This window comes from Macrobrachium nipponense, chromosome 32 (assembly GCF_015104395.2).
Source record: "Macrobrachium nipponense isolate FS-2020 chromosome 32, ASM1510439v2, whole genome shotgun sequence".
NCBI classification, from domain to species: Eukaryota; Metazoa; Arthropoda; class Malacostraca; order Decapoda; family Palaemonidae; genus Macrobrachium; species Macrobrachium nipponense.
In genome coordinates, this window is record NC_061094.1 from 3,250,993 (window position 1) to 3,278,879 (window position 27,887).

The following is a 27,887-nucleotide window of genomic DNA, read 5'->3' on the forward strand; positions in this document are numbered from 1 at the left end:
TATTTTTTCTATCTGATCTATAAGTTTGGAACCCTTTTATTTGATCATCATTCCCAGTCTCTTGGGAATACCAGGTTTCACTTATATTCATTATCTCTATTTTTCTTTTCAATTTGGGTTAGTTCTTCTAAGTACTCTATTTTTCTTTTTGAGTTACTCGTAACTAAACCCTGCGCATTCATCACTATGATGGTTTGCGTGTTTTCCTCCTTCATTTAATATTTGGTATAAGTAAGGATTTTCCCATGTCTCTTTCCTGTTCTGGTATGTTGTTCTTTTTTTTCATTTCCAGAAATTCTGACATTAAAAAATCCAACTTTTCCATAATATTTGATCTTCCTTCATCATAATTATTCATTTTGTGTCTGAATCTGCAATTTTCTCCCGTTTCTGCAATATCCTCTTGCATAATAAATACATGTTTATCCCTTGAGTAGAATTTTGGAGCTGATGCATTGAAATTTTTTGCTGACATCTCTGCATATCTCATTGGTGGTTTGCTTTTCTCTTTTACCTGATATTCTTGATTTCTCTCTTTTATTTTGTTTCTTTCTTATTTTGGATTTTATTACTTGGTTGGTTATTTATTTGATTATGATTCATGGCTACAGGGTGTGCATATATTTGCATTTTTTTGTCGAATTTACATCCTTTTCCTTCTTTTAGGTTTTTGCATATTTTTGGATGCAGATCTCTGCAATCATCCCCATATCCATCTAGGTATGCACATTTACCATATATTTCATAGTTGTGACATACCTTAGGATGTTTGTAGTAACATCTTTCTCCAAATCTGCAATTCCCTCTTTTCAAAAGGTTGCAGATTTTGTCTTTCTTGTCTATTTTTTCCTCTTTCCCGTCATTGTGTAGATGGGTAGAGCCTCTTCGGGATTTGCTTTTCTGTTGCCATATCGTAATTTATTTCTTCGTAGGTATGCTGCTTTATTGCCTCATATGTAGTATCAATGAGTATCTCTGCATCCATACTTTTATCTTGTTCTTTGTTTTCCTTATTTTTTTCTGTTATTTCATTTTTGTTTACTTCTCTTCCGTTTTCCTCTTCTTCTTCTTCTTCTTCTTCTTCTTCTTCTTCTTCTTCTTCTTCTTCTTCTCTTCCTCTTCTTCATATTCAACTATTTGTACATTCAATCTTGATTTAATAACATTGTTTATCCATGATAGACATGTTGAACAAAAAATTCTTGTATCTTTTCTCATATCTTGTATTACCTCAGCACACTGTGGATGGGTCGGAATGTTGCATGCAGCACATTTTCTGATTAGGTTTTGTGGATTGACTATGCTATACCAAACCTTACACAGTTTGCATGCTTTTGGCATTCTTTTTCCTAATGCGTCAATTAGGATATTCACAAGATTCACCTTATTCATTTTCTTTGTCGGAATATGTTGGTTTATGTATATTTTCTTTATGAGTCTCTTGACCACTTGGATTTAATTTGGAACTTCTTCAATTATTTTCAAGATGTTTTCATTAGATATTTTCCAGTTTGAAGGATTATATCCTTCTAATATATCTATGAATGCTTTTGTATCTTTTTGGTTAGGACTGTTGCTGATTTCATAGATGAGAAATGCCAGTTCCCTTCCTGCTACCTCATCGTATTGCGAATCTGCTAAACACGCTAAATTACGCCATCTCTTCCCGCAGTTGGAACTTACTGCCATCTTGTTCTGATTACAGTATTACACTTGATAAACTAACTTAGAAGACGCTTTATCCTACTATTTTCCACACTAATCTTATCACCGATAGTTTCACGAACACTTCTAGATATTTCTCAAAAAATTCTAGTCGTATGTTAAACTTGTGATATCTGTTGATTAATCTGATTTCACGCGGGAACGTCTCATCAAGCAAGATGGCTACCGGAAAGTTATGATTAGCCGACACCTTACCATGGACTACTTTTAAGACCTTGACCAGACACACAAAACCTAGATAAACATGTTCGGCTTTTAAAAAACTCACATTTAGATATTTTACTCTGAGACTAGCTCTAATTTATGTGAATGTACTTCTAAGGTATTAGAAAAGATTACAAGAACATCCATATAGGCATGTAGGTTATCCCCTAAAGTCTCCAAACACTATATTGTAATTGGGGCGCAACGTAAGCCGGAGGCTATGTAAAAATTGATAATGTCCCCTGAGTGTGAAAAACTAAAACGGAGTATGAGGTACAATCACTTAGGTAATGGTTATCGGTATAAAAGCTTTTAAGTAAGTCCAAGCTGGTGAAAAATTTATTCTAACCTAACAGAGATAAGATGTCGTCGGTACATGGCACTGGAAACTATCGGAGTCGTTTCCTTGTTTAAGCGACAGAAATCTACGCAGATAAGCCAAGTCCGATTTTTTATGGCATGACGTTTGAGGGAAAAATTATATGGGCTTATTTGATTTCCTAATGATCCTATTACGAACATTTTTCAACTTCGTCATTTATCTCTATTTTGAAATTTCATTGAGAGTCTATGCGAAGGTACGTATATAGCTTTATGTTTGTCCTTAGACCGTATTTTGTGTTAAATTACATCCGTTTTTTTTCCCAGAGATCACTCGCTAGTGGAGAAACTGCCTGGTATTCAGATAATAGAAAAAAAAAATTTTTTCTGCTGAATCACCTCTGCTTGAATGACTTTACGGATATTACTTTAGATAGATTATCAGAGAGATTCATCTACGACTGATTGGGCGTGATTAAAAATTAGCAACAATAAAAAAAAAAAATGCGATATTTATATGTATAGGTTTTTGTGGATTACTATATTAACTTGTTGCTGCTAGTCAACCGTGTCTAGGGCTTTGTTCGCGGAAATCGTTATATTTCAGAGTGTCGGGAAGGATTAAAATTTCATTTCCCAGCAAAGTCTTTTTACACGCACTAAGACATTCGAGGGTGCATGCTTCTCGAGATTTTGCGTGCAAAGTGCGACTGCGGTTGTGGGAGAATTCTGTTGGGTCATTTGAACAATGTTACGATTTATGAGACAAATGTATAGTTCCTTTATATAAGTTATTATTTGATTAACTGTCTCATTTTGTTCAAACGGATTTTAATATGTTTGAAGGTTTATAGGATTTTCCTTTGATAAACACGCCTTATTTTTGCAGGATGTAAGATAATATTTTGTATACCCCTAGATGGATCTTACAATTACACTAGATACAGATCAATGTTTTTTATAACTATAGAGGTATCTGTAAGCACTCGCTTATCCGGACTTCTCATTAGGGAAGTTCGAACAACAGACGGTGAGTCCGTAAATACAGGATATTACGTGTACTAAAATAATAAAACAAGATATTCTAATTTTACGGCGCGTACAGTCGGGCTTTATCCACCACTACTTATAATAACTTACGTATTAAAAAAACGAAAACCTGCTCTGATTACTTGATACGTTCATGTGATGCATAGGGAAATTCCTTTTTAATTTTTTCAACATCGCTTTTCCCCACTCTGCTAGAGTCGCTTATTGTGTGGAATTTGCTTTGCTTTGAAAACTCGGCAGATTTAACTAACCTTGACCGCTTGACTAGGTGACACAGTAACCGAGTTTTGCTTGTTTGATTCTGAAAGGGGCAACTGTTTCTATTTCTTTTTGTAATAATTAGGATCCTTCTCTTTATTACCATCGGCAAACGTATTGTGTTTTTTTTAGCATTATGTTGCTGGTTACGTATAAAGCAATGAATGACGAACTATTAGGAACTGAGCAATTACTATTAAGACAAGTTATCTCTACTGCATTCAACATTAACTGTTTGTACTTCATTCTTGCTAAAAATTTGAAATAGTGAGGGATCCTGGTCAGCGCATTTAGCCTGATGAAAGTTTTTTTACAGACATGTTATTCCTTGCAATCCAGCCATATTTTAAAAGTTAAGTTGAGTCATTGAGGTTCGATATTTTATATAACTCAAAAAACTCAAGGCTAAAACTGCGATCGGGACTTTGCAAAGGAGCATTTATTGTCATGACCCGAAATAGTGTTACCTCTATTTTATATAGATTTGTACGGGTGTGTTCCACTTGTTTTTTGTGTGTGTTCTAATCACTACGGTGCTTAACGACCCTATCCATGCATCTGTATAAATACAGACGTCCACGGTGCGTAAACGCATATTCATGTTTAATATGATATGTTACGTAAGGGATTAATAACACCCAAAATGATAAAATTAACATAGTATATGATTATGATATTTCAGTAGAACTTCTGGAAACAGACACTCAGAGATAAAAAACTCGCAGTAGCGAAATCTCAATGATGTAGATAATTTCTGTGAAAAAGTAAGATTAAGAAGGTCTCGTAACTTCAGCCACAGGAATAACGAAATTCGACCTGCAAAGGAAACACTCAAAGTTACTCCAAATGAATAAAAAATTGTACTTAGCTTGCTTTGTGGGAAGTCACGGTGTTTCCGATAACGACACACGGCCTTGGTCCTCCTTCTCTATTTAGCGGATGACCCGGTTTGGCTTCAGTTTCCCCCGTGCGCGTTGTTTCGATGATTCGAGCCCTTGAAAGATCCGATGCTGCAGACGCGTTCGGTTTGTTTCTTGAAGTGCCGGAAATGCTCACTAACGATGTTTTCTTGAATGATTCTAATGAGAGACGAAGCTTGCGTTGCCGTAGGAAAAGGACACGTCGGTTTTGTTTCTTGAAGTTATTCACTAACGATGATACTAAGTTGCTTGAAGAATCTCTTGCTTTCGTCGTCGTTAAAGAGTTCATATATGATACTTCATTATTCTGATTTTTCTTCGGAGAAGTTGTAGAGTTCTTCTGGTCCACTGCCACCAATATTAGGGCTTGTCCGCTTGTATGATAAGGCGCCCTATGAGGTAATGTTAGACTTGCGATAATCTTACGCTAAGTAGGTTGGTATTGCACTTCCATCTTCAATGGAGTGTTTTGGGGTTTGTAGATCACTTACGAAGTCGGGATTATCTTCTTGTTTATGACGATGATGTGTTAAACTCATGGTGAGGAGGTTCTTGTAGAAAACACGAAGTATAAAAATATATATATTCTTCTGAAGTTTTACATGCTGAAGATCAGATATGATTGTACAGTCTTCTAATAACGATAGCTTGATCGCTTCTGCCAATGATGATGGCTACTTCTGTTCTCTCTACATGATAAAGCTTAGGTAAAGAGATACAGGTCTTCTAATGACGATAGCTAACTCTGTTCTGCCTTGTTCTACATCTCTGTTACAAGTTATGAAGGAAGCAGATAGTAGCTCGAACATATGAACATACTATCAGATGACATATATCTGGGTGGTACCCCTAGGGCAGCCCTGTATGGGATAACACTGTCCTCTAAATGTGGCTGCATGTTGGGTGGGGGGGCTACCTGGACGAATCATCAATTCTACGTCTTATGGAGACACTAAAACCTTCTGTTGACGACTTACGCAAGGATAAGGACAAGGAAAAACCTGGTAATTCATCCATTGTAACTTTGGAGCCTTTTTTACATATTACAACACATGGTGAGAGAGGCAACCTCTTCAAGGTGAAAAGGTTGGTAAGCCAGAAGATCGGCAATGTTGGGAGTCCAGAAGTAACTCGCTTTGGGCATAATAGTTTTTTAGTTCATGCCAAGACTAATGTTCAATCAGTAATGCTCCTAAATTTAAAGCTTGATCCCGAAGGTATGATAAAAGAGGTAAAACCTCATTATAATTTTAGTTATGCAAATGGTGTCATCTTCAATAAAGATTTACATGAAATGGATGAAGAGGAAATTTTGGAGATGTGTCCAGATGTGGTTTTGGAAGGTTTTCAAAGTGCCCCGCGTGTCTATGATTATTTTAACATTTGAAGTCCTTTTTGCCATCTGAAATTGTTCTTGACAATGAAATTATGAAAGTTCGTCCTTATAGACGAGAATGCTCCAGTGCTTTAAATGTTTTGGCTTTGGACACTCCTCTAATGTTGCACCAGGAATAAACTTTGTGAATCGTGTGGCAAGCCTGAGCACGAGGAATGTTCAGGAACCGGTAATTTGTGTAAACTGTAAGGGTGAACATCGAGCCCGAGATAAGAAATGCAGTGCATTCAAAAGAACAGGAGGCATTACTTAAATCTATTGCTGAACACATCAGTGTGGGACAGGCCAAGAAGCTGTTGGGAAGGAAAAGTTATTCAGATGCCTTGAAGGCACAACAGTCGAATATTGCTACTTATGGTGCCCCTTCAGTGGTGCTCCCTGGGGACCCCTAATGGGGTTGCCCACCCCGCCTCTGGTGGGGTTTTCCCATCCCCCCTCTGGTGGGGCTCCCCACGGCCCCCCTAGTGGGACTCCCCACGGCCCCCTTAGTGGGGCTTCTCATCCCCCGCCCCCCTCTGGCAGGGCTCCTCATGTTTGCAGACAATGGTCAAGCCAGAGGACCCTGTTGGTTCAAGGGTTCAAGCCAGATCTCAATATGTTGACGACTTCTCTCTGACTGGGACATTGCCTGACATTGAGCCCTCACCTGATCCTGTCATTACAGTGCACCATGGAGATTGACAGTGAGGATGGAGGCCCTGTTTATTCGTCAGAAGAGGGCCCCTTCTCCCTCTTCGCCTCATTTTCGGTCACTCGGCCATCATAGGAAAAAATAAAAGCAAAACGGAAGGGCAAGTGAAGGCCCATCATCTAAAAGATCTATAACACCCTAGATCTAGATCAAGTAGTTCTGGTAAAACTGATAAGATCTCTCCTCACCGAGGACTCAGATGCCATAAATTGGTAGAAAATTTTAAGATCCCATCTTCTAAATAATGGCTCTCATGCAATGGAACATCCGTGGCTTTATACCAAATAGAGAGCAAGTTCGGGTTCTGTTTAAGGAACATAATCTATCTGCGATGTGTCTACAAGAGACAAAGTTGGGAGAGCACACTCCCAACGTGGGTTTTAATTATTCATTTCATAGGTCTCCACCCCTGATAGGTGTACGTGCTCAGGGAGGCACAGGCATCATTGTCCGCAAGTCTGTTAATCACAGGGTTGTTCAATTGAACACTGTGTTGTAGGCTTGTGCAGTTAAAATTTTCAATTATAAATGGATCACAATTTGTTCTCTCTACCTTGATCCATCATTGGAAAATAGATTGCAGGATGCGCAGGGTATCCCTGTCAGCTAGAATTAACCGATCTACAGATGTTGATAGACAGCTTCCTAAACCCTTCATTCTGATGGGGGATTTTAATGCCAAGCACACCCTCTGGGGAGAGCCAAACTGCGACCGTTGGGGTTTAATAATAGAACAGCTGCTTGACTTAAATGACATCACTTTAATGAATGATGGTTCCCCTACAAGACATGATGTTTTTCATAATACTGACTCAGCCATTGACCTCACTATCTGCCTTTCGTCTTTGAGGTTAGATTACCAGTGGGTAGTAGACCAGAATGATCATGGCAGTGATAATTGGCCCATTCATTTCATTTAAAGTTTATGAAAAATACTTCATCTCCATGTTTACCAAAATGGAAGGTAGGGGAGGCTGACTGGGGATTATTCAAAAAATCTACTGAAGTTGATGAAGAGATTAAAGATTTTCAGAGCCCAACATCTGCTTATGAGTATTTAATCAGTATATTGCTGTGTGGTGCCATGCTATCTATTCCTCAAACTTCTGGTAAACCTCGGCATCCTCTAGTACCTTGGTGGAGTGATGCATGCGCCTTGAGGCGAAAGATAAGAACTTGCTACAAGAGATATCGTAGATTTCCTTGCTTGGTCAATAAAATTATCTATAAAAGAGCTCTTGCTAAGCAAAAGAAAACATTTAAGCAAGCAAAGAGGGAATCGTTTATCATATATTATAAGTGAATTAAAATATGATTCCCCTATGTCATTAGTCTGGAACAGAATCTGAAAGCTGCAAGGGAAATTTTCTCCACCTCCTTTGCCTATATTGAAAATTGATGGCTTCCTCATATCTGATTCTGGAGAAGTTGCAGAAACCTTTGGTAGGCATTTCTCCAATATATCTAGTGCCCTACATTACTCTCCTGCATTCAGGAATATTAGGGACGGTACCATGGTTGTTCCTGCTGTTAGTTTAAATTCAGTCATATAATCTACCTTTCACCATGAAAGAATTAGATCATGCAATCTCGTTATCTTCCCCAACATCTCCTGGGGAAGATGATATACTGTACTCAATGATTTTTAATCTACCTAGAAGTACAAAACAATTTCTTTTAGACATTTTAAACAGTTTTTATCTTTCAGGAACTTCACCAGAGTCTTGGAAGATATCGATTATTTTACCCGTTTTAAAACCTTTTAAAGATTCCTTCCTTCCTAAGAATTATAGGCTAATTGCTGTAACTAGTTGTGTTAGCAAGATTTATGAGAGGATGGTCAATGCTCGACTTGTGTGGTATTGGGATTCAAAGAATATTTGATCTAATCGGCAGTTTTGCTTATTAGGAAAAATAGAAGTACTTCTGACCCTCTGATGTTCCTTACTCGGGCAATACAGAATGCATTGCTCTGCAAAACCAGACTATGCAGTGTTCTTTGACCTAGAAAAAGCCTACGACACTACCTGGCGAGGGGGTGGGGTATTCTTATGCAACTTGTAGAGTGGGGTATTGTGGGTAATTTGTTCTATTGTCTTAAGATTTTTTGTCAGAACGTTACCTGAAAGTAAGAGTGGGCTTTCTTACATTTCTTCTGCTTACCCTCAAGAGAAGGGTTTCCTCAGGGAAGCGTCCTTAGTCTAACACTCTTTAATGTAGCTGTCAATGGCCTACTAGAATTACGTTCCTGTCGGGGTGCATGGTCTGGCCTTTGCTTATGATTATGCAATAATCTGTAGCAAGTCTACAGCTGTCGAAGCTTGTCAAAAGATCCAGACTGCTATTAATGCTTCAACATTATGGGCCAGTGCTAAAGGGTTCAAATTTTCACCAGAAAAAACAAAAGCTATACGATTTTGCTGATTAAGAAGAGTGGAAGAGATCCCTACGCTGTTTTTAAATGATTCGATTTTACCTTATGAAGATAGCATTAAGTATCTAGTGTTACATTTTGATAAGAAATTAACTTTTACTCAACATGTTAATGAAGTTGTATGTAACGTGAAGCTTCGTCTTAATATTCTTAAAGTTGTATCTAATTTTAATTGGAGGGCAGATCGAATTACCCTTTTGAGGATGTACCAGGTGTTATGCCTAAGCAAAATTGATTATGGTTGTCAAGTTTATGGTTGTGCGTGCAAGACAACACTGCAGAAATTAGATGTTGTCCATAATTTGGCTTTACGTATTTGTACGGGAGTCTATAGAACTTCTCCAGTAGAAAGCCTATATGTTGAGTAAGGTTTTCCCCCACTATTTATCCGTAGGGAGGAATTAGGCTTGAGAGTCATATCAAGAATACTTATGTCAAAGCTAAACCCTAACTATAAGTACATTAGAGAACCAACTGACAGAGCCCCAAATAGACCGAGACTGCCAAAGCCACTTGAGTTTCGACTAGCAAGCTCTGCCAGGGAGGTGGGATTACTTCCCCCTGCAGTAGCTGGAATTTCGCCCTCAAAGTTTCCTCCTTGGAATAGACCATGCCTAGAAATCTGCCCAATTAGGGACAGCAGGAGCAAGACAGTTTCTGGTGATCAGTTGAGGGCAAGTTTCTTGGACCATGCTTCCGAACATGGTGATCATATGTATACTTATGGCTCGAAGGGTTCTGATGGTGTTGGTTGCTCTGTAGTGACTAGTGGTAATATCATTAAAAAGAAGCTTCCTTCTAATTCTTCTGTTTTTACAGCTGAACTGCTGGCAGTTTTGACTGCTCTTAAATATATTGTTTATAGTTCTTGTACTAATAAGGTTTTTACCATTTTTACCGACTCTTTGAGTGTTTTATCTTCTCTAAAAAGCCTAGTCTCTTGCCACCCTTTAGTGCAAGAAGTATAAGATTGGTTTTATCTTTTAATTAATAGAAGAGGATTTTCTGTTAGGTTTTGTTGGGCTCCGTCCCATGTTGGAATTGTTGGGAATGAGCGAGCCGACACTGCTGCTAAGGCTGCAACTAGGCTTAGGCACATTTCCAACATGGACGTCCTTGTATCCGATTTTAAAAGTACCATTCGATTTTATTGTAGACACTGGTCTACTTTAGATAATAATCTTAAATTGAAATTGATTAGGCCTTCTGTTCCTCCTTGGCCTCATAGCCGGATGGATAGAAGGTCTGAGATAGTTTTAGCTAGATTACGTATTGGCCACACTAAATATACTCGCGGGTATCTAATGATGAGTGGAGGATTTGACTGTGGTGCATATTTTGGTGGAGTGCCCTCATTTTGAAAACTAACGTAGAGCTTGTTTGCTGGCAATTAAATCTCTTGGCGATATTTTAGGTGAAGGTGCTCAGGCAGAGCAAATTATTGACATTTTAAAAAAATATTGGTCTTTTTTATGAATTGTAATTTTCTCTTTATTGTTTTAGGTTTCTTGTTTGGTTTTTATGAATTAATGATTTGTATGTTAGATCGGTTGTGTGTGTATGTTTGTTTGCACGACAGTGACTTTTATTCTTAAAGATTTATATGCGCTGAATGGCCCTTCGGCTCTGGCGCTTTGCTATGTGCCAAAAACTTTATAATCTAATCTAATCTCTCCTGTGCCATGGGTGGGGAGGTGCCTTGCTGGCCAATAGGCCAGGTGGCAGAGATATGGGTCGGAGAAGTGGGTGGTAGATGTCCTTCGGGTGGGGTACCTACTGCCATTAGACTTCTCTCCTCCTCTGTCGGGCAAGTCGCAGCTCAGGAGGGCATATCCTCCAGATTCTGTGAAGTACCAGCCCAGACAGGTTAGGTGGATTCAACAATTTGGAGAGTAGGACTCTGGCTCGATCATCTTGCACTCCTTCCTTCTTGGAAGCCTTGCTAGGAGCTACTCAGGATCCCAAGTCATCGTTTCAACTTCCTTGTCGGGCACATCCCAGATTCTCTGAAGTTCTTGGATCTTTGGGAAGAAGTGCAGATGCTGGACAAGGATGCGATAGAGGAAGTGCTGCGTCCTTCTCTGTGGTTTCACAGTCACATTTTGGTGCCCAAGGCGTCGTGAGGTTGGGTACCTGTCATCGACTTATCTACCTTGAATCACTTCATCAGGGAGGCACGGTGCAAGACGTAGACCCCGCTTTCAATGTTGGCCACTGTGTGGAAAGGAGACTTCATGCTGTCGATAGACTTGAGGGACGCATACTTCCAGACCCTCGGGGACAAGGTCTTCGAGTTTCAAACCCTGTGTAGCTATGAAAAATACAAGTTGTCTTAGAAAATGTCATATTTTTAATACCACCTTCATTTTGATAAATTGGCCTTTCTTGTGGAACAGTCCATTACAATGCCAGAAGTTATTGGGAGGTTTGAGGTAGTCTGATGTCGTATAACGAATAATGTAAATTTTGTAAAGGGAAGAGAGGCAATTGAGGGGAAGAGGAGCATTGTGTTACAGTGATAACTGCCTAGAGGTCCTCACCTGGATATACACCATACCCTCAGTGCTGTAGGGGTCATCAGTCTGTCAAGATTGGACCCAACACTAAAAGCATGGTTTAACCAAAAAATTTGCGCTCCTAAACCATGTCGGTACTCTAGTTTCACAGATTGATCTGCATGCCATCCAGTTTCACTCTCTTTCAAAGTTAGAAGAGCATCAACTTCTGTAAATCAAAAACCAAAAATAAGTTGTTAATGAAAAATGTTAAATTAAAGGGTTAATGAAAAATGTTAAATTAAAGGGGAGAATATATATAGGAAGAAGAGTAGAAAAGTATTAGGTCCCACTGTTGTGTTGAATCCACAGTAGAGACAGTAGACATAAGAGAGCAAACTAACTGCAGTGAATCCCCTAGCCCCCACTTCATGAAGGGTTTGGGATCAGGAGGACAGCGATCACTAGAATAACATTGTCATAGTGAAGGTGAAAGATTTAGCACCTTTCCAAAAGATAGTAGAGTATATGGATTCATTACAGTAAATGTTGTTGAAGATAAACATGGACGATTTTGCTAGTAAATGTGTATACAGTTCTGGGATATCATTGGAAAAAAAAGTACTAGGGTATATCCCAGTACTTTACAGCTGAATGATTCACCTTAAATGTCAGATGAGATGCTGGATACAATAAGGAATAGCTAAGCTTAATTCCTTTCCAAGTACTAGAGCCCCTACTATTTTTTAGGAGAGGAGATACAGAAGAGCAAATCTTGATAGTGATCACTAATTTAACATTGCCACAATAAAGGTGAAATGTTAAGCAACCAGCATAAAGATTGTAGATTACGCAGTTTAAGTATGATGAAGTTTGATTTACTATGAGATTCAGGGCCTCTGTAACACGGTTTTTTGGACTTTGCTCATTATCAAAGCATCAAATGTAGCTGAAAGTTGACATATGTATATTTTACAACCCCACACAAATTTTGGCAGCATTATCAATGACCTAAACCTGATAGTTTTAATTTTTGTAGAGTAAAAATTATCCAGCCGATGCCATGGCCAATGATTACGAGCCAAGAGTCCAAAAACATTCATTACGTAAGCAAGGTAAACAACATTTGACGTAATGTTGCCCCGCCCATCCACCAGACAGAAACTCATTCACCTTATTCCATCAGCTCTGAAACCCATAGCAGTCAATAATGGCTAACAGGATTTGGAATTTTCCCCGTGGTTGCAAAACTGCATTTGTCTTACGACTTGCAACTTTTTACAGTCAAGAGAAAGCCCGTGGCCATGACAAAGACTTTATGAATGGCGGAAAGATACATAGATGTTGGTTGGGTATCTGTGCAAGCTTAGTAATACTACTGTAGTAATAGCAGTAATATACATGAATTAAACGTTTAGGCCAACTGCTGGGATCCTTGAGGATCATTTAGCACTTCTTGCAACGACTTGAGAAATGAGTTTTTATAGCCAGAAGTTAAATTTTCTAATCCAACAATGCCCATGATAGCCTTCAGTGTTATCCTGAATTATAACGAGGCCAAAGTGGGTGGAGCCTCAAGAAGTCTTCATTCTGATGATAATTATTGGTGAAGGTTCAAAGCCAAAATGTGTTAACGGCTTTTTTCTTTTTTTTTTTTTTTTGTAATAGGTAGATAGCCACTAAATAAAAATTGCTTGACATTGGATATAGCAGTTTATCAAATAAAGCATGTCTGCTATGTTCTTGAAATTACCAACTATTCCCTACATCTTGTCAATCTGATTGTGACCTATAAAGTAGACTGTAATTTCTTAGGCCCTCAGCTGACTGCGGAAAAGCATGATAGCGGCAAGAGGGCTTTCGAACTGGGAGAAATATCTCCTAGTTCGAATCCAAAAGTCTCAATTTTCCTCTTACTTAAATTTGTTTCCACTCTTCTACTATCTTTAACTCAGTTGCTCAACCTAGCTGTCCCCCCCCTCTTCACTAAAACCTTCTTACAGGTTGGGCAGGGGCTGGGCTTTTTTCGCACTGGCTCTTTCTTGATCCAAATGGCAGAGGACTGTAGAGGTTTGGTCCGCCTCTCGAGTATGTTGGACCCTGAGGATGTTGATATGATTTCATAGCAATATCCATCATGGGCGGAACTACCTATGGGGGACTAGCCTGCGGAATCCGGGGAGGTATGGTCTCTACGGTAGACTTTTCGGCATTTCTTTCCGGTGTGCCCTCTATTGTAACATGAATGGGGATGATTGCATACTAGTTATGCCCTCAGTCCTATCAAGCGGGTTTTGCTTACACTTGAGCCACTCATGTTATGGTAGAGCTATCCCTTCGGGGTAGGGTAGGGAGTGGACATATGGGAGTCAGTCTCTGCTGAGTGGTCTTTGGTGAGAGAGGGGTTGGTGTGGGGGGGGCCTGGTTTTCTGCCTTGATTTGCAGTAGGTTTTTCAAATTTTCTGCTGAAGGATTAATGAATAACGACCCTATGATAAACTCCCCCGGACAATGCGACCTCTTGACACTACCCTCCTCTTCGACCTCTGGCACAGACAAGGACAATCCTATAGAAAATTCAGTTTGTACAAAAGACGACCCATGACAAGACCTTGAATGTGGCTATGGAAAGTTCTAGCAGTGGTGAGAGAATCCTTTATGTTGATAATCTCTCCTCAGACTTCAATTGTTTTAACGTTTATGGAAATGTTTGGAAGGTTTGGTGAAATTAAAGTCATAAAGTATTGTGAAACTAAAGATTTTGCATTTTGGAGGTTTTGGATTGAGTTTACAACTCATAATAATGCCATGAATGCTTTGAAGTGCTCAACTAAGGAAAACTTAAAATGTATGTTAATTCATAAAATGCCCCAGAATATTGAAGTTGATTCCTTTTATCCAGCAAGAGTCAGTCAGGAAACCACAGATGGAAATGTAAGGTGAGGACATCTTTACCTGCCAGGTGGCTAATTGTTTCTACAAAATCAGAATTTTGCAATCTTTTCCACTTCAGGAAACATTTGAGAACATTGGCAGGAACAATGACCAACTCTGATATTACGAGGTTTGGAAAGAATAGTTTTGGTTCATGCTAAGTCTTATAGACAAGTCACATGATCTCTCAAGTTGAAAAATACTGATATGATAAAAGAGGTCAAACCACCACTCTAGTTTTATTGAGTTATGCCAAGGGAGTAGTATTCAGTCAAGACCTATATGAACTGCCTGACGAGGAATTGCTGGAAATGTGTGATGAAAAAGTGTGGAAGATTTTCAAGGTTCCAAGATCAAGAATGATTATTTTCACTTTTAATAATGATCAAGTTCCTGATTATATATATGTTGACAAGGAGAGATTTCGTGTTAGACCTTTTAAGCATAGACCACTCCAATGTTTCATGTGTTTTGGATATGGTCACTCGGCAAAGATATGTACTAGGAACCAGATATGTGCTGCCTGCTCCTTACAAAAGCATGAAGGCGAATGTACTACCCCAGTATTATGTATAAATTGTAAGGGAAATCATAATGCAAGGCATAAGGAATGTGAGTCATTTAAAAAAGAAGTGTTAGCCATAGAGAAAGCTCATGCTGAACATCTAAGTATTAGCCAGGCAAAAAGACTTTTGTTTCCAAGACCTCAATATAGTGAAGTAGTAAAAAGTGGAAAATCTAATATAAAAGATCTATCTAGAATACCAACTTCAAAGTCAAAGCTTCAGCTATCCCCTTCTGAGCTCGAAGTACATTCAGCATCTCCGCCTTCATCCAAGAAGGCTCCTTTGTCCCCTCCCGATGGGCCTCCTCTGGGCTTCTGGGAGGTCCTCTCTGGGCTTCTAATGTAGAAGCCTCACAGGCAGCCTCGCTGCCTGATCTGGGTATGTCCCAGAATGACACCTTGATCAGTGCACCTCATAAGGCTCAGGTGCACGCTGCAGAGATGGTGCCTCTTAGAAATAAGAGACCCCGTACTCCATCATCATCTCCACCTATATCCCCACACCATAGTAGGGTTCCCAGAGAGGAAAATAGCAGGTCTCTTGAGGATCTGCCTAGTTCCTCTTTGAAACAAAGACCAAGACCAAGTCTTTCCAGACCAGCCCAATCCAAGTCCAAAAAGTAAAAAAAAAAAAAAAAAAAATCCAATAGTAAATAATGGCTCTTTGTCAGTGGAACATACGAGGTTTCCATTCAAAAAAGAACAGGCCCGGGTCCTTTTCAAGGAGCATAATTTAGCTGCCTTTGTTTGCAAGAGACTAAAGTTGGTAATGTTTCTCCTAATTGTGGACAAAACTTTATTTTTCACAGATCTCCACACCTGTAGGTGAACGTGCTCATGGTGGTACATGTATTATTGCGGCCAAGTCACATACCAACAAAAAGTTTCAAATTAGACTCCATATTACAAGCTTGTGCAACACAGATTTTTATCAACAAATGGGTCACTCTGTGCTCTCTTTATTCTAGAAACCTGGCCTCGAAACTCGATTGGTGGACAGAGCTGGCAATCCAAGACAATTAGAGGTTGAAGATTTGCAATCACTTTTAGATCAACTACCTCAGCCTTTCATTCTGATGGGGGATTTCAATGCAAAACATACTTTGTGGGGGGAAGGTAGGTGTGATCACCGTGGTCTTATAATTGAAAGATTAATAGATTGCAATGATGTAGTTTAATGAACAACGGTTCTCCATACAAGGTTTGATGTAGCCCATAACTCTTGTTCAGCAATTGATCTTACAATATGCTCGTCGTCATTACGATTAGACTATAAGTGGTCAGTGGATGAAAATCTCTATGGGAGCGACCACTATCCCATCCATCTTAAGTATGTACAAAATACACGCTCCCCATCTTTACCCAAGTGGAAGATAAAGGAGGCAGATGGCAGCTGTATGAAAAATCTACCCAAGTCAATCGTAAGGCCAATGAATTTCCTTGCCCCTCGGCTGCCTACGAATATCTCGCTAGTATAATGATTGGAGGGGCAATGATGTCATTCCTAAAACATCAGGGAAAAAACCCCGTCGTCCACTGGTACCTTGGTGGAATAATAAATGTGCCTTGAGTAGGAAAATTGCAAGAGCCAGTTACAAGCGATATCGAAGGCGACCTGTCTTGGTAAATAGAATAATATACAAGAAAAACCCTCGCCAAACAAAAGCAAGTTTTTAAAGAAGCAAGGAGGGAGTCCTTCGTTAGGTACATATCAGAATTAAAATATAACTCTCCACTTCTCTGGTTTGGGATAGAATCCGTAAATTACTAGGGAAATTTTTCCCCTGCTCCTTTACCTATTTTGAAAATCAAACTTGGTAGTTATATCGGATGCAAGAGAGGTGGCAGAGGCCTTTGCTCAGCACTTTTCAAGCATTTCAACAGCCCCAGTCACTACTCCCCTGAATTTCGCAATATTAGAAACATGACTATAGTTAATCCACCTGTTTGTTCAAATTCTGAGGTATATAACCTTCCATTTAGTATTGTTGAATTCGAATAGCCTTATCTTTGTCCTCTCCAACATCACCTGGAGAAGATGATATATTTAGCAATGATTTCTCACTTACCTCTGGAGTCAAAAAAATTCTTTGTCGATGTTTTAAACGAATTCTGGTGCTCAGGGACTTCATATAAGTTGTGGAAAAACTCTGTTATAGTTCCTTTTTGAAAACCCGGAAAGGACCCCTAGTCATCCTAAAAAGTTATAGGCCTATTGCTCTTACCAGCTGTGTCTTCAAGATTTATGAACGAATGGTGAATTTTCGTCTGATATGGCTATTAGAAACAAGAACCTGTTGCGAAGAGGCAATTTGGCTTTCGCAAGAATAGAAGTACATTGGATCCCTTATTATGTCTCACACGTGAGATTCAGAATGCTTTTGCAGTCCAAAATCAAACAATTGCCCCCCAGATGCTGAAGCCTTGCCGAGGATGGGGGCTTAGGGTTCAGCAGCTGGGCCTGATGCCTGGTGGGAACTACTTTCTCGCTGGGCCTTGGTGCCCAGCTGTTGATCCAACTAAATAAGTCAGCCCTTTTCCTTTTACTAAAACTTTTCTTCCTTCTGCTTCCTCCCTCTATAAGGCACGGTTTTTATGTTGATGACTTGGATTGGTTTTGGACATGATTTATGGGACTTGTTCATGGATTTGATGGAGGGTGAGGACGGCATGCCACCTCAATCCGTAGAACTCGAGTACCTAACGTGGTCGAAGCGAGGAAAGTTTAGATGTCAAACCCCGCTCTTAGTGCTGGGTCTGATCTCGACGGACATCATGACGCCTTAAGCACTGAGGGTGGGGTGTATATCTGGGTGGTACCCCTAGGGCAGCCCTGTATGGGATAACACTGTCCTCTAAATGTGGCTCCATGGTGGGGGTGGGGGACTACCTGGACGAATCATCAATTCTACGTCTTATGGACACACTAAAACCTTCTGTGACGACTTGGGCAAGGATAAGGACAAGGAAAATTTTGGTAATTCTTCCATTGTGACCGTTTGGAGCCTTTTTCTAATGAGCTCCTTGTTACAACATTTGTATGTAAAACCAGTCCTTTAGACTGGAATTATGAAACCTTATTCAATGAATTTTGTAAATTTGGGAACGTAAAAGAATTACGGAATAGACTTGGAAAAAATTACGGTTGTTTTGAATTTTGGATATTTTTCAACAATGAATCGGAAGGCTCAAACAGAAGCCTACAGGAGAGTTTAGGTCAGACTCTATGGAGTGTTGGACCTTTGTAACAGGCAGAAGAGGTCCCTAGGTATCTTGAGATATATAGACCACCAACTGAAACTAAAGATTCGAATAAATAAGTAAAACCTCCAGATCACTATTATACTATTTGACAAATGTGTGAAGATCACACATACAAATGTGAAGAAAAACAACAAGTTTTACTTATTACTGCATCATTATCATGCCACTCAGAACCATTTTTTCTTTAACAGGTCACATAAACAATTAATAAATACTTGAAATGTGTGAAAATTACATTCAAATATAACATTTTGTTATTTACTGATATTTCCTGAAAAATTAAAACTAAAAAAAAAAGGTAAACAAACAAACCAGTCTCTACTCAAGAAGAAAAACATACGTACTTATTACTTTGATCATTATCATGCCACTGAAACACTTTTTTCTTTAATAGATCACATACACAATGAATAAATACTTGAAAATTGTGGTAAAATCACTTCAGACATAATTAAAATTTGATTACTGAAAAAAATAAAACTTAAAAAGGAAAAAAATAAGTAATTCTTTTACTCATGAAGAAAAAACATTATTAACACTTTACTGATTGTTTGTCATGCCACTGTGGGTATTTATTTATATTCACAAAATTTAACATTCCTTAGTTGGGTTTCAAACTTAGCAATTAACTCATTTGTTAGTGCTGCTTTTGAGGCAATTTCACTTGAAGATACATTCACTATAGCTGTGTATGAAATTAAGGAATTTTCTGCATTTTATTTAAAATTTTAGTGAAAATACATTCTAAAATTGTACTAGAACCCTAAGTGTGAAAGAAATTATGCTAAGCTCCAATTCTTGGGTCAAATTATGCTAAAAAACATGAAATTATGCTACATTTGGTAGCACTGGATGACGCCAACTAGCGGCAGCTGGCGGAAACAGTTTTGTTTACAAACATCATATGGTCGGGGGTCGGAAAACTGGTTTTTTGGTTGAAAACAGATACAAAGTTTATTGGAAATTTAGTGGCGAAATCCGATTATGTCGAGTTCTAATACGGTCGTGAACCGGGTCTACTGTATATATATTATAAATTTATATATATATATATATATATATATATATTATATATATATATATATATATATATAAATATATATATATATAAAATATATATATATATATATATATATATATATATATATATATATATATATATATATATATATATATATATATATATATATATATATTTTTATATATATATATATATATATATATATATATATATATATATATCTATATATATATATATATATATATTTACGAAGTGCCAAGTATCTGGTTACCATTCATCAATTATTACCTCACTAAAAGCCAGACACCTGAACCCTCATAACACGTATTAAACAACTGAATACTCTAAAGGAAACAGTGATCCCTTAACACTTACCAGTATTGCAGAAAATCTGACTATGTTCATCAAAACAGGTGTGAGGTAATCTTGTAAGTAATTAAATTAATCAAAGGGCATCACTCCATCAACACTTTATAAGTCTTAAGTACTTCCCTGGTTCTAAGTCACTTCAAGTTAATTGAAGGAAAGCAAATCAATTACCACTCTATATTTCTACCTAACATAAATACAATCAAATGCAAATATACTGGTATGAAAATAAAAACACTTATAAAAATTTTAAATACAAAAATTTATTATCAAATTCAAAATTTATAAGTGAAATTCACAATATCAGGGAAAATTACTGTTACTTGAAAACAAAGTAAAGTTTAATTAATTCTTGAATCAAATTAAGTAAAATTAAATCAAAATTAATTTATCACAAAATTCAAGAAAATTAATTCAATTGAAATTCAAAAGTGTTAGGCAATAATTGAAATTTGAAATTAATTCACAAGTGCTAAACAACACAGAACTTGAAAAGAATTCTAAGTTAAATGCAAATTAATCAAAAAAATCATTAAATTTAAATTAAATGTGCAATGATTAAGCATTGAAAATAACTAAGTCAATTAAATGGTGAATGCAAATGAAAATATAAAATAAAAAGACACACTCAATAAGAAAATGAACAAGTGCACAAACAATTGAACAAACACAATACACAAAAATATTCAGTGTGTAAAAGTGTAAATCTTTTCACTCAAAACATTGTAACCATCAGTTTTTACCAAACCTTCGTAACCATCTGTTATTAGTTAACCATAGTTCCTATCCGTTATTAGTTATTAGTTAATCACTGTTCCTAACAATTATTAGTTATTAGTTATTACCTAACCGTTATTAGTTGCAACTAATAAAAATATAACACACTTTACCTTTTTGGTATACCAACTTCTTTCTTTGCTGCAGTCTTGTTTTATACACTTTCACAAAAACCAGGCGCCATTACGAAACAATGTTTGTTCAGATTCCACAAAAAAACTAAATAACACTAAACAAACTCTAAGAAATATCAAATATGAAATTCTAAGTTACGAGTGACCAATCTACGTTACGTTAATATAATCTCAAGGATGTCGCGGGAGAGAGAGAGAGAGAGAGAGAGAGAGAGAGAGAGAGAATGTTAATGCCTGGAGGTTCTAAGATATAATGAAATCTTCTTCCTTTACGGAAACTGGACTGGAGATATGACACAAAACGTATTGAGACAAAAATTCTAGAAGCTCCGAAATCTTACGCAATTTCACATACAAAATGTGCAATCCCCACGTGGCTTTGATCAAAGACATATGCATACAAGACGATTCTGCTCAACAGACACGTACCCGATCGAAATGGAGGTTGAGCGATAATTAAGATTGGCATGTTTAGATGACATCGCGAAGACTCAATTCGATCGCATATCAAACGTGTTGACAGATTTAGGAAAACAAACGGATCTCACAGACCCTCTAATCTCAAAGTGTTGACATAAAAGGGAAAACACTCGCAGATTCGAACGGACAAAGAAAATCTCTCTCTTTTTACATTCTACATTAATATATATATTATAATATGTAATGCAAAATCTGAACACACATTTAAAACATCCTATCTCTAAACTATCTAGAATTTTGAAAAAATTTGTACACAATCTACATGACATTTCAAAGGGGGAAATATGCCTTTTGAAAGTAGCAATATATATATATATATATATATATATATATATATATATATATATATATAATATATATATATATATATATTTTCACTTATATCATATTATATGGGCGTAATGTCTGTCTGTCCTGTCTGTCTGTCTGTCTGTCATTCAATCACGGCCAAACGGCTGGTCAGATGGGCATGAAACTTGGCAGGGTTAGGGTGGGGACCCCTAAGAGGGTTTGTAATGGGGTTTCATCCAACTTACCCTCCTTTGTAGGGGGTGGGGGTGAGAAGGGATTCCCTGAAACGGAGCTGTTTCTGGCCGTGAAATGAGGCTGGTTATTCCCGTAGACTTCGTTACTTCACTATTTTTCATACATAATTTCTGTACAACTTCCCCGGAGAAAGTTGCGAATATTTCAGCTCGGACACAATAGAAGATGAAAATTATCATCAATATCTGCAAGATTTTTTGAATAACTTAAATCCATCGGGACTGCCAGTGCACAAAATAACGTTGAAGAAGTACTGCCCGGTGATGTTGCTTCCGAATTTCGATCCTGCCAATGGACATAATAAAAAGGAAACTGACAAGTTCCTACTTTCTATTCTTTTTTTTTGGAAGACACAGGATCATAAGAGCATTTATCAGTAGCCATAACGCACTGACATACAAGTTGCGTCATTGCAGTAACATAATGAAAAGAAGATACTTTATTATTCGTATCACCGTGCAAGTAATTGACAAAGAAAAAAGAAACAAGCCAATCAAGATCCCTGTTCCGTTAAATGAAAGTCACCGACGAGAGAGAGAGAGAGAGAGAGCCATTTAACGACATTAATGCACTACAATTTTATAATTTTATCTTGCATGAAAAATTGAAAAATGAGAGAAGAAAGAGAGAGGAGATAATTTGTGATTTGAGAGCTAAGTAATCCGATAATCCCATCACCGTCTTCGTTACTTGACTTACATTGAGAGAGAGAGAGAGAGAGAATTATTAAAAGAAGAGAGAGAATCATTAAAAGAGGGTAAACAATAATGAATACGACATTCTTTACGTTCATTGATCGTCCCTTCACACTCTTCTCTCTCTCTCTCTCTCTCTCTCTCGAGAGAGAGAGAGAGAGAGAGAGAGAGAGAATATCATTAAAAGAGGGGAAACAACAATGAATAAGAATTTCTCTACATTCAGTGATCGTCCCTTGAATTACATTGAGAGAGAGAGAGAGAGAGAGAGAGAGAGAGAGAGAGAGAGAGAGAGAGAGAGACTATTCAATGTAATTTGCCCTTATTTTTAATATTGCTGAACAAATAGTACATATAATTTTTCACTTATGGGTAAGTTTGCTAGTATATATAATATATTTATATACTCACATCAGTATAGGTATAGAAATGGTTGGAAAAGTTTTTAGGAAGTGAAGGTAGAGATTATGCAATAAGGTTGTTATGCCTAGTAGAAGAAAAAGAAAATGTAGGAATGTTATTTAATAAATGTGTCTTTAAGCATTTTGGTTTGGAAGTGCATCAATAAACTGTATTAATGGAAACCTAAAAGATGATTGAGCTGTGAATCAGTAGAGAAAAAGAGCTCTTATGATTTTAAGTAGCTAAAGAAGAGCAGATCTTGATATTAATCACAAACTTGACATTGGCACAGTAAAGGTGAAATTCTAAGTGCCCAGAAAAAAGATAGTATATTAAACAGTGATTATACAATGGAGTTTGATTAAGATAAACATAGTAAATTGTTATTGAGTGTTGAAATAGAGTTACAGTTATGGAAAATATAATGCTACAAAAGAATTATTAAGGGCATGGGTAGAAAGAAAGTACGTACTGGGGTATGGGGTAGCAAGTTGTACACTTGCTACCCCATATCCCAGTACTTTTATAGTGAAATGATTCACCTAAGTTCAGATGAGATGTAGGATACAGTAAAAATCATTAAAAGGTAATGAATCACTTGAAGTACTAACTTAGTATAAATTTTGCATAGAACTGCAGAATACTACATATGGAATAAAGTAGATACATATGCACACATATACATATATATTCACACACATAAAGATAGGTACAGAAATGGTTGCAAAATTGTCTAGGAAGTGAAGGTAGAGAGCATGTAATAAGGTTGGAATGCCTGGTATAGGCAAAAGAAAAATTAATGTTATTCAAGAAATATGTGTTTTAAAGTAATTTGGTTTGGGAGTGCATCAATAGACTTTATTAATAGAAACCCAATAAATGATTCATCTGTGAATCAGTAGAGAAAGTGATCACTTGGAATATTTAGAAGCTGCTATTTAGCTGTGAATCGGTAGAAAAAAGGGCACTTATGATTTTTTGTAGCTAAAGAAGAGCAGACCGTGATAATGATCACTAATGTGACATTGCCACAGTAAAGGTGAATCTTTAAATACCTAGAAAAAAGATGCAAGAATAAGCAGTTTAAACACAGTGAAGTTTGATTAAGGGAAACATAGTGTTCTGCATGTGAATGTAAAAATATTTGCTGGAAAAGAAATAGTACAAGGGTATAGGGTTGAAAGGAATTACTACATACTGGAGTCTGGGGTAGCAAGTTATGTTGCTACTCTATATCCCGGAACTTTTAAAGCATAATGATGACTTCTGAATGTCATAGGAGAAGTTTGATACGTAAATGAGTAGCTAATTGTAATGAACATCTTGAAGGAACATGGTATAAATTTTTGTGTACCCTACATATGAAAAATATATGTGTAGGTATAAGGTAGAACCAACTAGGAAAAGCAAAATGAAAATTGAGAATGTTTATTAATTTGTGTTGTAAAACATTTTTTAGTGGAAGTACATCAATAGGCTGTAGTAATAGAAACCCAATATATGATTCATCTGTGAATCAGTAGAGTAAAAGAGCAGTTAGGATTTCTAGTGGCTATGATTTAGCAGTGAATCGGTAAAGAAAAAAGCGCTTACAATTTTAAGTAGCTAAAGAAGAGCAGATGTTGACATTGCCACAATAAAGGCAAAATTTTGATTAGCCAAAAAAAAAAAAAATGGTAGATTAAGCAGTTTTTCATTACAGAGAAGTTTGATTAAGGTAAACAGCAATTTGTTTGTGAGTGATGCAATAGTGTTACAGTTATGGAAAGTATATTTGCTGGAAAAGAAGCATGAAGGGTAAGGGTATAAAGGGAGTATGCACTGGGGTATGGGGTAGCAAGTTTGCAACTTGCTACCCTATATCCCAGTACTTTTATAGCAAAATGATTCTCTTGGAAGTTAAGATGAGATATGGGATACAGTGAGGCATGTAATGAACACCTTAAAGTAATATAGAACTGCAGAAAACTACGGATGGAATAAGTGTGTGTGGGTGTGTGTGTATATTTTAGGGCTTTTGCCTTGTATGATAAGGCGCCCTATGAGGTAATGTTAGACTTGCGATAATCTTACGCTAAGTCGGTTGGTATTGCACTTCCATCTTCAATGGAGTGTCTTGGGGTTTGTAGATCACTTACGAAGTCGGGATTATCTTCTTGTTTATTACGACGATGAGTTAAACTCATGATGATTCGGTGAGGAGGTTCTTGTAGAAAACTCGAAGTATAAAAATAGATATATTCTTCTGAAGTTTTACATGGTGAAGATCAGGTATGATTGTATAACGATAGCTTGATCGCTTCTGCCAATGATGATGGCTACTTCTGTTCTCTCTACATGATAAAGCTTGACTTGCATTTGACTTATAGGAGTGTGATACAGACACTATGTGAATATATATAGATGATATATAAAATACTTATAAGTAAAAAAATTAATGATGTACACTAATACAGATTCAAGTAATAAAATATTAGACATAATATGCATATGATATTCGTAAATAATAGTGATCACGTGATATATACTGATACAGTTTTTTCACTTCATCTCATTAAGATACATATGCTACAGAAAATACTAATGTACTCTGACAAGTGCATAGAATGAAGATTAACATGATAAAAATCATATTTTAACTGATAAAAAATTTCATATATGAATTGATAAAATTATTAATGTTTGTGATTGATTCGTTGATTTTTATGCTAAATGTTATATATCCGATTCATTAATCCATATACTAACTCATATATAACTGCAGATATTGGTAAGATAAAAGGTAACAGATCGATTATAGGCTACCTGATTTGTTTATACATATGTATATGGATTCATATAATTATGATTAATATATGTGCACTTTAAATAGATTCCTATTGCGTACACGCAAAGATATATTTCGATTCTGTTATTTATGATCATTTATATATAGATTCCTAGTGCGTACACGCAAAAAATATATTTCGATTCTGTTATTTATGATCATTTATATATATAGGATACATGACCGAGGTTATACTACTTCACATTTAACTAGCTTTCGAACCACTTTTCGTCCATTACACAGTTCCAGACAACCACCTATAGCCAAATGAAATGGCCTATTTCGCAGGGTTAAAACAAGGGGAAAATTTGCCTGGGCGGGTCCAACGTTCTATTTTGCGCTCATACTTGTTCTCTGAATCCTAAGCTACACGATTACGTCCGCGATGAATCAATTCATCCCAGCATGAGTCCTTCGCCAGCAAAGTAGAGTTGAATATCCTTCGGGTCGTAATTGTCGGAAGCATGTCCCTTTCGTAGTCGATTTCGACAGCCGCCGGAGCGTTCCGCATTAAAACGAGATTAACGACGAGATACGGTGTCGGTCGAAGAAGTCCATGAAATTCCTTTCACATGTAGGCAGTTAATTGTTACTTGACTGTAGCCGTCCACTGCGACGAACGATTTTTTGAAGTTGCGATGTGAAACTCTCGTATGCAGGATACTGTAACCAGGTTCCATTAATCAGCCTGCAAGTGAAAATTATACTTGTCACAAGGGCAAAAGTAAATTCAGACAACATCCAAAATACGGGAGGGGAGAGAGCCATTTAGACCAGACTTAACCCACATGAATTCGCTGATATTTTGGAATTCAAAAGAGTCCGCTGTACAAACTTTTTTATCCATGGCATTAACAATGAGTGAACCTATCCAGGTCTGTGATGACTGTAAAAATATCCATAATTATAACAAATAAACAGATATCAATACAAATCCCAAAGAAAATTCGATATTACTGGTAGTAAATTACTAGACAAAGAAGTGGAAAAACGGAAGCTTGTAAGATTGCCAGGAACATAAGAGTCAAAGAGAATATTAATCATGATTCTGTATTTCTCTATGCTAACTGAAATTAAGTTGTGATAAAATCTGATCCTATGTGCCCCTAACAAAAGTTTCATATTCAATTTCTCGCGCGCATCCTCTGAGGTTAATTTTAAAAACAAAAAACTTTATTAATAGGTAGGAGATGCAACGAAAAAAAACCCACTATGTAACTAATTTCTAAATAAACTTTGGGTTTTTCAAGAAAATGTGACATTTTCCCATGAATGTTTTACTTGAATTGTAATAGGCTAATGTTGCAAGTAAATATTTCATATATACATATCTTGATACTTCTAAATGTCTATGAGGTTCAGAAAAAATTAATTCATTTTGTTGTTATAGAAATTCTATTTGCCTATTTTGTTTATTAATTTTAAAATGATTGCAACTCCTTAACTAAAGTTGCATTGCGCATACGGATAGACACGTCTGCCTTGCCCATGAGATGTTCGGGCTAAGCATTCCTTTCTCCAGTCAATCTGCTTTGCAAGCGCGAGATGAAGCCTGTGCAAGCAGATATTTGAGGTTAAAGGAATCAATGCTGATACGGCAAACACGACAGACCTTCTAGAACTGATGTCGTCACCAGCTTAAGAGTTACGTTACTTGCTGTAAGAGATACGACTTTAGGATAAATTTTTTGTTTTTTTTAATACTCGACCCACATGAGAAGAATGTCTGAAAAAAAAAACAGTACCAAAATTGAACAATATATTAGTTTCATGTTGGAAATCTGCATAATTGTAATTATGTTAAATTAAATATTCCTTATTCAAACTAATGAAAAAGGTTTCCATACAAATTCTATATATATTATTAGCCCTGTATAAGATTCATATAGGATTATTCCATAGATAACATTTTCACTCTAGACTTCCTGACTTTTAAATCTCTTTTATTTTATTTTATTTATTTATTTATTTATTATTATTTTTTTTTTTTCATTGACTACGAATATAAATCACCGGGACAGACAATATGTCAGTAGGTTTTGGATATGTGTTTGAACTTTTAGCTTATTTGTCATTACTAAAGCGTTAAGTTAGAGTTCAAATCTTTACGCATATATATTTGGATATTTAATTAACCTATGGTTACGTTTTGCTTATTGATTTTATTGCGATTCCTTTTTTTATTATGATTTGTAACCCTTCCGACTTTCTTACGGAGTGTATTATATTGACTCCACTTGTATCCATATTTATTTTATTTTTTTTATTTATTTATTTATTTATATATTTTTTTTTATATATATATTTGATAAAGTTAATGGTTGGCTTGAATATGTGGAAAAGTGTTCTAGCGGCGTACCGTATAAGGCTACTTGCGGT